We start from the raw sequence: 9,534 nt of genomic DNA, 5'->3' as shown, positions 1-9,534 counted from the left end.
TATGTTTCAAATCAACATTCACTGACTGAGAGTTACTTTTTGTGTCCATTCATTCTTGCCCTAAAGAAATGGTTATCCAAAAATAAAAGAGATCCTTGCTAATTAAATTACTCTTAAAACCTTGTTATAAGAAGTGTAAGATAAACCCTTACACAGGATACATACCACAAACTGTACTTTCTGGTGCAAAAATTCTTACATATGTAAGTACTCTGTAAAGTAAGTTAGCATTTAGGAATTTAAAATCAAAAGAACTCAACTTATTTTCTGTAGTAGAAAACACTTCATTTTTCATGCAAGAGGCTTTTTCAGTTAAATCTAAAATCTGCAGTGTTGTGGAAAAATATTTATTTAACAAAGACAGAAATGTGTGGTCCAAAAATAAAAAAGTACTCCGTGAAAGGTCAAACAGGATTTATTGCAATTGCAGACACACATCATGTCACACAGGGCAGTGGTACAAAATGTGTGCAAAGTGGCAGTCTCAAATACACACATTTATACAGTATGTTATCCAAAAGAGACAATGAAACATGTTTCCTGGCACCGAAGCTGGGCCAAGGAGAGAATGATGTTTGATAAAACAGCAACAAGAATGATTACTTCTAAACAGATATTGTCCTGGTTGTGAAACACTTTGTCCGAGAGAAAACAGAGGATAAAGAGTAAAATCATAAAACGTGATGTCATTTTAAGGTAAGCAAAAGAGGTCACTGACTCTTGGCCTGAGAAGAATCTGGGACTTTAGAGGATAAGTTATTTTTCCAGGACAACTCCTTCCTTTTGATCAAACATTGATCACTAAAATAAGTTTGGAAAAATAATAATTTGTCATTTCAAACATTTGAACCAAATGCAAGCACCACAGAGTAACAAGTCACAAAATACTGCCCAGTCCCCATAAGTACCATGTAAGTACCTCTGTAGGCCCACCTAGGTATAAAATTTGTACCCCTCTACGTAACTTAGGGATATAGGTACAGAAATCCATATATCCTGGCCAGCACAATGGCTAAACTGGCAGAACTGTTGCCTCTTAGCAAGAAGGTTGCCGGATGCAATCCCAGTCAGGGATCTTTCTGGGTAGAGTTTGCATGTTCTCTCTGTGCATACGTGGGTTTTCTCTGGGCACTATGGTTTCCTCCCACAGACCAAAAACATGACTGTTAGGTTAACTGGTAACTAAATTGTCCCACGGTGTGATCAAGAGAGTGAATGGTTGTCCCCGCCCCTCACACAGTGACTGTTGGATATGGCAACTGTGACCCTGAAAGCAAGAAGTGGATAACGATGATTGATAGATGTAAATATRCTTGTAGGTACCCCATAGACACCAGGAATGTATGTCTGAGTACATAGAACATGCCTGGTAGGTACCCCATAGATGCCTGGTGATACATATGTGGTACATACCCTATACATACCCTGATACCTGGCTGTATTATTTATTGCTACCCAAATAATTTATAACTTTTGGTTGTTTGTTAGAAACACACTGCTAAGGAAACTCACAAAGAAGAATATATATGTCTGAACAAAACCCCTTTCATTTTCCACAATCATCATCTTTGTCTCTTTGAGTCGCAGTTAAAAGCAAATCCGGCCATGTCAAATGCAAAAATGTCACATCAGTTTCCTTTCTGTGTAGATAGATTCCCTCTACAGTTCCCACTTGTGTTTAGTCAAACAGAATTTAAACAAAATTGTGACTTTTTTTAACAACGAGGGAAAGCGATGTGACAACAGATTTTAGTTTTCAAAAGAACTCAAAAGTAAAAAGTAAAGTAACAGCAGTGGGGAAGGGAATTACACAGATTTTTGAACAACTATGTGACAGCAGRATTGCAGAGAATTTGTTTTAAAAACCTCGTTATGTGAAAGGTGAAGCATTTCAGTGCTACGCAACAATAAACACACCAGTTTGTTTTTCTGTTGGCAGCAGCKGCAGAAAAAGTGGTTGGAGCAGTGTGCTGCCTGATCTGAATCCATCGCTCAGCAGAGCTRCTGTTTGTGCTGTTAGTCAGTTCAGGTGTGCTGATGGAGGGACAGAAGCAAACAATGAAAGGCAGCATGATTACCTGCACCTTTCGTCATCTTTTCGTTAACTGAAACAAACATCCACCGTCCCTCACCCCATCGCTGATCTAACAGATGATTAAAGCATTCTTTGATGCTCAGAGCATCCTGCTTCTCTTCCTACTCTTTCTCCAAACACGGTGAGATTTATTTTCCACCTCTGCTACTCTTGCCCTGAGATTTCTTTTAATGCCTTCAAGCCTCCGTCAGTATTTCCTGTGGAGAAAAAGCAGGGAGGGAACAACGTTAGGTTCACTTTTAGGTTACTGTAAAAAGCCAAGGAGGTGAAATGCTGTCCTTACCTGCAGGATTCACAAGTTGCTCTGCAGACACAAAAGCTTGAAAGTGACATTCATTCCTTTCACTGCTTCTGCCGATGTGTTATTCATGGAAAGCTTTTTCAAATAGGGAGCGACTTCGTATGTCTCTGGAACTAGACAGCAGTTTCTGCCTTATGGAGTGGTTGTACATGATAAATAAAATCTATATATATATACGTCAAAACTACTTCTTGCCTTTTGGCCAACACTGAAGATTTGGATGAAAATGGATGGATGATATTTGTACATTTCTACCCTACTTTTCTCATTGTAATAATGACTAATTTACTGTTCATGTCAAGCCCAAAGAAAATCTCGTCAGAAATCTTTGTAAAAAGAAGTCAAGATGAAATTAGCTGAGAMTCCTATTATTGTGGCATCACTTAGTGCTTGTGAACTCAATGAATATTATCAAAGAGGATACATTATGCAAAATCCCCTTTTTTAGTCYTTAAATCCATTTTYTTATGTATTTGAAGTCTCTAGGAGGGCAGAAAATTTTCTCTATTTTCTATTACGTGTTCTGAACTATGACKTCATAGTATTTGCGACAAAACATCTAATTAAGTTCTGGACTTCCCAACTAACCAGTATCGTTGTCTTCATTCTTTTTTATTTTTTATTCAAAGACTTTATTGATTTATTTAAAAACAAAAAATCTATATACAATAAAAGAAAATAATACAAATCACAAATAAAAATGATATGAAAGAAAAAATGTTATAATATCCTCCTCTTGCTCTGGGTCAGACTCTGGTCCAACATGTTAGACCAGATGAACAAGTCTACTGTTGTTGACATCTTTTAATTCATTTGTAAATAAAAAAGTTTCTGTGCTGCTATAGTRATAAAGCCCTCTGTCAAACCTGCGGCAGGGTGTAAAGTGTCTCATTTGTATTTAAAGAGACAGCATCAAAATGAGATAATCTGAGACACACCTCAGGAGGATGGGTAAAAGAAGGGCTTGTGGAGTTACAATAATGCGGAATTTAGGCTAAAGCATTGACATTCCACTTTACATAGACCCCAACTAAATMATTTAAACGTGAAAAAGAAGGATTTAAAAGCATGATGTCTCCTTTAAAAGGAAATCTGATGACTTCAACAATTAAACATGCAGTCAAGTAGAAGACATAAAATCACTGATTTTAATCCTCTAAAGCAGGGGTTCTCAAGCCATTTGGGGACCCCTTATAAAGGTGGAAAAAAATTCCAGGGACCCCCTCATAAACCAAAATGCTGTTTTAAAAAAGCCTCTCCTTGGGCTGCTACCTTATCGTGGTGGAGGGGTTTGAGTGTCCCAATGATCCTAGGAGCTATGCTGTCTGGGGCTTTATGCCCCTGGTAGGGTCACCCATGGCAGACAGGTCCTAGGTGAGGAACCAGACAAAGCGCAGCCCGAAGACNTATTTTTATTAAGTTTATTATGTTTGTTTTATTAGTTCATTGTTCTCCATGCATTTTTAAAAATAAAAACCAAATCAACATTTTAGTAAAAAAATTTGAGGACCCCCATGATACCTCTCGCGGACCCCTGGGGGTCCAGGGACTGCAGTTTGAGAATCTCTGCTCTAAAGCACTAARGATTCAAATTAATTCATTGCTGTTTTAAAATCTGAGGCCACAACCTAATTGGGATATTGTCAACTGGTGTTTGAATGAGTAAGTATGGCTACTAAAGCAATACAGGCAAAAACTACAACTTTCAGTACAAAGAAGAAAAAGCTGGTGTGAGAAGCACAAGCAATTGCCAGGATAAGAAATTTCTTTTACCATTTCAATAAAAAATATATCTTGCCACCAACAAAAGCAGCCAAGAGAAGCTCACGTCTTATATTTTTACTAACTTTTCTCACATGTATGGGTTTAAGATGATGCTGATGTTTTCCTGTTTGGGAGCTTTMTCTGTGGTCTTTCCCCCATCCCCCACCTGTTCCCTATGGAGCAAAATCCCAACATCTCAAAGGAATTCAATYAGAAAAACTGCCAGCAGAAGCAGAAATAACAAGCAGCAATCATCCATCAAATAAAGATAAAAACAGAGAAATTTGATTGGGCTTATAATTGGTTAATCCTTCAAATGACAAACAATAAAGGAGAATTTGTTGACTCAACATGTGTCACAAAACTTGTGTCTTCTGCTTTTCCACACGTTTTTATTTAAATGTCATGCCTGGCTGTGATTCTCATAGGCTCGCCTCGCACGGTGACACSGTTCCATTTAAAAGAAGCAGGTGCTGGAAATAGAGCAGATTTGACAGAAAATGGAGAAGACGGCGGGAATTCAACTATCAGAAAAGGTGACAAGCCGCACGGCACCCCGAGGACCTGCATTGTCTCTTTATTTCAGTCTGTCACCTACAATCTGTGTTTAAGTAACCACCAGTCCCCGGCGTCTTGCAGTAATTGGATCCAGTCAAGGCAGGGACAGATGAGGCAGTTACACACGCCGCTCCACACAGATTTAATCATGCTTTTTGGGTGTTTTTTCTAACTGTTAGAGGAAGTTTCACACACTTGGACAACAACACATCAAAGAAAAGGGTTTTTATCCAGAGGCCAACCCCTAAACCCTGACCCCTCCCCCTCCACAGAAGAAATCATTAGAGGTTGATTGTGACATGAAGTTTTAAAGGTTTTCTACATTCCTTTGAAGACTGTGGTGGATTTTCTGAAGTAATGGTTGCCTCAAGAATTAARCGAGTCAATTGTCTTTTGTGGCTTTTATTCTAAAAAGAGAGAAATAAATGAATAACTGGAAAAAAAGGAAATAAAGAAATAAGAAAACTGCAGTTGGGCTTGCATCAGCTTGAACTTTCAAACCAGACCAACGTTTCCTTTCTTTCCACCAAGAGGAGAACGGTGCCTCAAGGCCCCAACGTTCTCCATCCAAAGCTGTGAAATCCYATCTCACTGTCGCAGTTGCGTGACGAAAATTGCGTCATCTTTTTCCCAGATCAGTTTCGCTCACCCCTTCTCAATTTTTTTCGCACAGGTAAATATGCTGAATATTGTGTCATTGATCAGACGATGTGTGCGTGTTTGTTTATGCAGAAAATTGCTCAAATAACAATAGTGGTATTTAGCTTCCAGAGGCCGGCTGCTGTGCATCCATACAACATGGATAGTTTTGAGGAGCAGTTGGTCGAGGCAGACAAAAAGCATGTCCATCTGTATAACGCTTTCAGACACTTACAAAGAAATTCAGTTGGCCAAAAACTCTTGGATGTAGTGAGTACAGACATGGTGCTTGGAGGAATCCACCTGCTGAAAAGTGTGGCACTCCCTCTGTAACAGATTTGTGGCAAAACGGGGCATATTTTAGTGGAGACTCCATCAGAAAAAAAAAAACCCTGCTGTGATGTGTACATCAGTGTAAGGGGTTTCCCAGGAACTGTGCTGTGTGTCTCATGGATTATGAAAGGTGTGTGTGAAAACAAACGCCTGGAAAACAGGTCCAAAAATCAACATGTAAGTGTACGTTCACACTGCAGGTCTTGACGCTCAATTCTGATTTTTAGACAAATCTGATCTTTTTGTGTGAACGTTCACATTACATTTTAAATGCGACCTGCATCAGACTCCAGTGTGAACGCTACACAGCACTGATGTGACACGCATGCGCAGTAAAGACGTCTCATTCAGCCGGCTTGTTTGTTTACAATGTTAGCATGGATGCTACTTTTAGCGCATCAAATCTGAAGTTGTTGTATAACCACAGCCAATTAAATAATTATCTGACATACTTGTTTAGTTCAGTGTTTATATCTGAACCTGCCTCTGACCGGGATGCTCCAGTGAAGCTTTTTATTTTTGGAATGAAGCAACGAGCTGGAAATAAAGTATCAACTGAGGAACTTAAGGATCGATTGGCTCTGCAACCGAGGCTGGACGTCGTTATTATCATACTATCTACATGGAAAATGAAAAGTAAAAAGACGAAGCAACTGGACTTGTGTTTTGGAGCTGTAAACACATGGAGCTGCAGATTTAAACAGCGAGACTTGAGGTTAGTGTTTTATTGATCCTTCACCCCCTCCTCACTGATGAAAAAGTCGGATGGACTGTGACATGAGCGTTCACACTGCAGTCGGTTTGAAAATTATCAGATTTAGAACCACATACTGAAACGGCCTGCGTCGGGTTTGAAATAATCTGATTTGTCACGTTCAAACTGTTGTAAAAAAATCAGATATGGGTCGCATGGGGCAAAAAAAATTGGATTTGGGTCGCATTTGCCTGCAGTGTGAACGTAGCCAAGGTTAGGATCAACTATGTTGGGCCCTTGACTGGATCAAAAGCTGTGGACCACTGTCTCTGTTGCTCCATGTTTAGGTTTCAAAGATAGGATGGTAGAACCTCTATGGGAGACTTTACTCAACATTACATTATCGCTGGACTTTACAAAAACAAAGCTAGACAAAACATACACTTTAAATTTTAACAGAATTATCAAAGGGAAGATGAGGAGACCATCACTGAAGACAATAACAAACTGGAAAAACAGTCTGGCTGGCCAAAGTCTTTTAGTCTGTTTATCAAAATGACAATAAAGGCAGTCACTAGATCAGAAACTCTGAGGTCAACCCAGAGGTCAGCTCATCTCATCCTCTTCAAAGGTTTGAGATCACTGCTCACTATCACTGGACAAATCTTAAATATACATGTAACATATACACTTAAAATCAACATTCATTTTCCACAACTCAAAATATTTTACTTTCAAATAAACAGATTTCATTTCTGCAATAATCATGTTTTTATGAGTCTTAGAAGAAACGTAAAAACAGTCAATGGAGATAAAATGTCTGAGACTGAAACCTTGAAATGAAAAACACTTTTTTTTATAATAGAAAGTACCAAGGTACACAAAACAGTAACTGAGGTCAGAGGTTATAAGTGCCTTTTAATGTCACTTAATGTTACAATAAATGTTGGGTTTCTGTGCACGTATGTTACAAAGRCTAAATGACACCGATCCATCTTCTACCTCTTATCAGTGGTGGTCCAGGAGAGAAACCCAGACCTCCCTCTCCCCATCAACCCTTTTCAGCTCCTTCTGTGAAATCCCATGGTGTTCCCAGGCCTGGGGTTCAGTGAGACATGTCCAGAAAACCCCCCAAAGGGAGGCATCAAGGAAGCATCGCTTGTTACCACACAGGGATAGTAATGAAGCAGAAAAGAGTTCAGAAAAGAAACGATGTTTGGAAATACTTTTAAATGTTATTTTGAAGGCAGGAACCTGACTTCACAAAACAARCTGGCATCTCACCATTTAACACTGTTCCTATTTATGGTGACGTTTCAGTGCAAACAAAACAAACAGCAGTTTTACCTTAAACATTTGGATTAAGCTTTATACAGCAGATTAGCAGGCGWTTATAAAATTGTACATGCTGGCTTCAATTTCTATGTTTTTTTAGTGTACATAGATAAGAATGGGATTTTTTTTTTTTCATCAAGCTATTGTGAAGAAAGCACATTATTTACTGAATGGTGCTTTATAATTGATCATTTTATTTGAGTTAGAAGCTATAATCTGACTTTGGTGGAAGAATTTAAAGTGTTTTTCTTGCCAAGTGGCAGACATGTCTGCTCACTTCTATAAAGAAGTTATTACAGCCATATGTCTCCAAGCTATTTATCTCTTCCACACTTTGGGTTGCTGTAGGGTATTTATTCATAACTCTGATAAAAAAAAACGCTTTCCAGAATCTACCTGCACTTCACAGTAGAGCCGAGACGCTGGACTCTGAGTTTGATAATTAATTCCATCGCTGATGGCAGCGGGTTCAGTGTTTTTTCTTTCTTTTCTCCTCTGTTTTCCTCTGCGAACACGTGCTGCTCAGAGAAATGAAGGAGGACAGCCTGGGCCAGAGAAGAGAAGAAATGGAAAGAAAGTGATTTATTCCCAGGCATTTCCAAGGAAACGTCATGAATAAATTCGGTCAGGTAAGCATTTCTACCTGGCTGTTTGKTTGTTCTGTCTCATCTCTGTGGGGAAATTTTAAAAAATGGAGGGTAGGGATATGGATTGTTCACATTGTGGGAATGTTCTAAACTAAGAGTGAAAAAAAACTCATTTATGTTTTATATTTTCAACTAAATCAACGCTTTTTTAGTGTTRATCCTGTCCTTCAATACTACGGTTATTTGAAAGTCTTAAATGATAAARCAAGGTTTACTTGTAAATTAGGCAACTTTTTTTTTCCTTTTAGACTATTACCTCATTTTACCTCTGTTCTTTGAGGAGAAATGCACTTGTTAGCAGAATGACCAGAATGCTTTGCTCTGTTGACCTGCTGTCCGGTCCCCGCTCCCTAAGTAGCTGAGAGGATGAGAGGTTATTTAGCTCAATACGTTTGTCCATTCTGCATGACTTATCGATCTTTTAACTGACTGAGGTTTGTGCCATTTAGAATCCATGACAGTATGAAAAAAAAACAGATAGCCTAACTGTGCCATGTATTGATAAATCAATGACATTCATCCATTCGATACTTTTGTCCACTGACGTTAAAGACAAAGAGCTCTTGGGCAATGCTCCTTGAAAATGAATGACTAAAGAAAAATGCTGTGCTTGTTATTAGGTTTCCGCGTTATTTAAAATTACAATGATTTCCTTTCAACACAAAAAACAGCTCTTTGTGATAAGATGCTACATGATTGGACAATAAATCCACTTTATTATTCTGAATACAACACAGCAACATATTCATTCACTAACTCTAACACTTTGTTTTGCTGTTTTGTGTTCATGTGAGGAAATCACTGGGGGAAAAAACTTGATGCTAAAAATCTAAAACATTTTACTAATGCATAAACAAGTTCATGTTTGCACGAGAGGGGTTTGTTTAAAAAAGAACTCAATGTGATTCAGACCTGAGATAACKCAACTTACGGTGAATGGCTATTACTCTAAGGTGGGCAGTAATGTAATTGTACTTGTATGTCTGTTAGCAAAATATCTCATGAAACACTGAACAGATTTGAATAAAACACCTAAAAGAATCATCGGGTGCACCTGGTGTATCCATAGTCATAGCTGAGAATCATCACCAACACATACTCACACAAGATGTGAATAATGTTTTGTGTGTGTGTGTGTGTGTGTGTGTGTGTGTGTGTGTGTGTGTGT

The sequence above is a fragment of the Austrofundulus limnaeus genome, unplaced genomic scaffold (genome assembly GCF_001266775.1).
Source record: "Austrofundulus limnaeus strain Quisiro unplaced genomic scaffold, Austrofundulus_limnaeus-1.0 Scaffold2, whole genome shotgun sequence".
Taxonomy (NCBI): domain Eukaryota; kingdom Metazoa; phylum Chordata; class Actinopteri; order Cyprinodontiformes; family Rivulidae; genus Austrofundulus; species Austrofundulus limnaeus.
Note: the sequence above shows the minus strand (reverse complement) of the source record.